Here is a 3,760-nt window from a genome sequence, read left to right as displayed (position 1 = left end):
TACATTGGTGCTCCTGTGTTAGGTGCATATATATTTATAAGTTTTATGTCCTCTTGGTGGAGTGTCCCTTTTATCATTATATACTGCCCCTCTTTGTCTCTCATTGCCTTTTTTATCTTGAAGTATACTTTGTCTGATATAAAAATGGCAATATCTGGGGCTGGCCCCGTGGCCGAGCGGTTAAGTTCGTGCGCTCCGCTGCAGGCGGCCCAGTGTTTTGTTGGTTCGAATCCTGGGCGCGGACATGACACTGCTCATCAAACCACGCTGAGGCAGCGTCCCACATGCCACAACTAGATGGACACACAATGAAGAATATACAACTATGTACCAGCGGGCTTTGGGGAGAAAAAGGAAAAAATTAAAAAAGAAATCTTAAAAAAAAAAAAATAAATAAATAATAAAAAAAAAATGGCAAGACCTGCTTTCTTTTGTTGGCTGTTAGCTTGGAGTATCATCTTCCATCCCTTCACTCTGAGCCTGTGCTTCTCTTTGGAGCTGAGATGTGTTTCCTGGAGGCAGCGTATTGTTGGGTCTTGTTTTTTAATCTGTTCAGCCACTCTGTGTCTTTTGATTGGAGAATTCAATCCATTTACATTTAGAGTGATTATTGATAGCTGAGTGCTTAATACTGCCATTTTATCTCTTGTTTTCCAGTTGTTCTATATTTCCTTTGTTTCTTGTCTCATGTATTTTCAAATGCCAGTTCAGGGTGTTGATTCACTATCAGGATATTCTCAGTTTTCTCTTTGTTTATCATTTGTGTCTCTGTTCTAATTTTTTATTTAGTGTTTACCATGAGGATGCTATAAAAGATCTCATAGATGCAGGGTCGACCCCATGGCCAAGTAATTAAGTTCATGTGCTCCACTTCAGTGGCTCAGGGATTTGCAGGTTCGGATCCTGGATGTGGACCTAGCACCACTCAACAAGGCATGCTGAGGCAGCATCCCACATAGTAGAAATAGAAAGACCTACAACTAGAATATACAACTATGTCCTGGGGGCTTTGGGGAGAAGAAGAAGAAGGAAAAGAAAAGATTGGCAACAGAGGTTAGCTCAGTGCCAATCTTTGAAAAAAAAGATCTCATAGATGACATAGTCAATTTTCTGATAACCTCTTATCTCTTTAGTCTAAGTAGGTTCCATCTCTTTCCTCTTCTTCATCTAAGTTATTGTTGTCACACCTTATTCCATTTTGTGCTGTGAGTTTGTGATTAAAATGAAGTGATTATAGTTATTTTTGATGCTTTCCTTCCCTAAAAATATGGAATGCTTTACGAATTTGTGTGTATTCCTTGCATGTAGGCTATGCTAATCTTCTCTGTATCATTCATAATTTTAATATATGTTACGCTGAAGTGAGCATCCAGTGAAACTTTGAGGGCAACATAGGTAGTAGTCAGGAAATCTTTCATGAATGCTATACTGAAAAGGTAAAATTTAAACCTTGTGTACTTTTTCAATTCCACAAATCCGAATTTGTGAGATTTTTTTCAGTATTTGGGTATAACCCTTTCTGCATTTTTCCTTTTTTCCATAAATGTTTGGACTTAGTTTCGGATATGCAGATATAAAAAACGTTCATGAGAACTCAATAATAACAATAATATTTGTGTAGGGAGATATACATAATACAAAATATCATTGTGAAGTTTCTGTATATACTGTGAGTTTTCTGGAATAGACATAGCTCTAAAATACTCTTCTAACAGTCTTTATTGTAACAACAATATACTCATTGAGAAACTGAGAGTATTGTGTTTGTGATAGAAAATAAAAGAAAAGGTAACAGAAGAATGGACACCTATTTTTATCTAAGCCTTTAGTTATATATTTTAATCCTAGAAATAATTTTACTTCAACATGATTCAGTAAATAGGCTTGGCAAACTCTATTGGTATCTCAGTTCTGTTTCTACTTGAGAGAAAACAGACATGTAAGTGATATTAAGGACATTTATGATGTGGTTGGGAGATAACATGAAAAGCAAAAAATAATCAAAAAATGACTAGGCAATGCCAAAATATTTATCAAGTTAATAGTGTTTTGGAAGTTTATAATAGACACCTTAATATGGTAGAGAATACTTGGGGCCAATTAACCCACTATGAGACCTGTCATATATTAGGGGTGCAATTTGTAAGTTTTTGACAAATAAATGTACTTTAATTCTCATTGCCTTTTTGTGAAGCATTTCCAATGTTATTTTGTGCTTAGAGAGTTTGGTCTGATATTAAACTTTGGTAATCTTTGAGATTGCTTGTGCACCTTTTGAGTTAAGTTCTTATACATTTTCATATGTATGTTTTTTAAAAATGTATATTTTTAATTTGATAAATGTATCATACATAAAGAAGTCAGACTTTTAATCTGTCTTGATCGAATCATCTATATTCTTACTATCTTTTTTGTAAAGCTGTATTAAGGTATAGTTGATATACCATAAAATTCTCATCAAGTGTACAATTTGATGTTTTGACATGTATACGCCATGAAATCATACTACAGTCAAGATAATGAATATATCTATTATCTCAAAAGTTTCCTTATAGCACTTTGTAATCCATTCCTACCTTTCCCTTCTAGGCAACCACTAATCTGCTTTCTGTCACTATTGATTGACATTTTTAAGTATTTTATATAAATAGAATAGTGCTATATATTCTCTTTTTAGTCTGGCTTCTTTTGAGCAACAGAATTATTTTGAGATTCATCCGTGTTGTTGAGAGCATCAATAATTCATTCCTTTTTATTACTGAATAATATCTCACAGTTTCCTTATCCATTCACCTGTTGATGGATATTTTGGGTTTTTCCATATTTTTTAAATTAAAATAAAGCTACTGTGAGCATTCGTGAACACGTCTTTTAATAAATGTATGCTCTATTTCTCCTTGGTAAATACACAGGAGTAGAATGGCAGGATCATACAGAATACGCATGTGCCTTGTTTAAGACGCTGCCTAACAGTTTTCTAATGTAATTTTATCATTTTACATTCCATCCAACAGTGTAAAAGAGTTCCAGTTGTTCCACATAATTGCCCATTGTTGGTATTGTCACTTTTTTACAATGTTAGCCATTCTACTGATGAATGCTAGTAGCTGATTGTGGTTTTAATTTGCATTTCTCTAATGACTAATGATGTTGAACATCTTATCCTGTGCTTATTGTATATGTACATATATATATATATATATATATATATATATATATTATTACACATGTATATATCTTATTTGGTAAAATATTTTGCCCATTTTTATTAGGTTCTTTGTTTTCTTACTCAGCTTTGACAGTTCTCTATATATTATTTATACAAGTATTGTAAAAGATACATGCTTTGCAAATATTTTTCCCAGACTATGGCTTGTTTTTTCATTCTCTTAGTGAATATCAAAGAGAAGAATTTAATTTAGATGAAGTCCAGTTTGTCAACTTTTCTGCCTTATGATAGTATATCCAAGCAATCTTTGCCTAACCCAAGGTTTCAAAATTTTCTCCTATGTTTTCTTTTAAAAGTTTTAGGTTTTACATTTATTCTAGGATCTAATTTAAATTATTTTTGTGTATGTTTGAGTTATGTATTCAAGTTCAATTTTTTGCACATGGGATATCTAATTATTCGGTAAATTTATTGAAAATCTATCCTGTTTCCATTGAGTTAGCTTTGCACCTTTGTCAAAAATCAGTTGTCACACATATGTGAGTCTTTTTCTGGACCCCCTATTCTGCTCCATTGAATTATTTGTCTATA

The 3,760-nt window shown here is 33.0% G+C and overlaps 1 non-coding gene across 1 annotated transcript; it reads right to left on the bottom strand.

Annotated features, from left to right (window-relative positions):
* Positions 1-1,261: 1,261 nt before the first annotated feature.
* On the bottom strand, positions 1,262-1,367 carry LOC111774855 (U6 spliceosomal RNA). The gene has a single exon (XR_002810156.1). It is a non-coding gene; the product is annotated as a U6 spliceosomal RNA (small nuclear RNA).
* Positions 1,368-3,760: the final 2,393 nt, after the last annotated feature.

Source organism: Equus caballus, chromosome 8 (assembly GCF_041296265.1).
Source record: "Equus caballus isolate H_3958 breed thoroughbred chromosome 8, TB-T2T, whole genome shotgun sequence".
Taxonomy (NCBI): Eukaryota; Metazoa; Chordata; class Mammalia; order Perissodactyla; family Equidae; genus Equus; species Equus caballus.
This window is presented reverse-complemented; position numbering and strand designations above follow the sequence as displayed.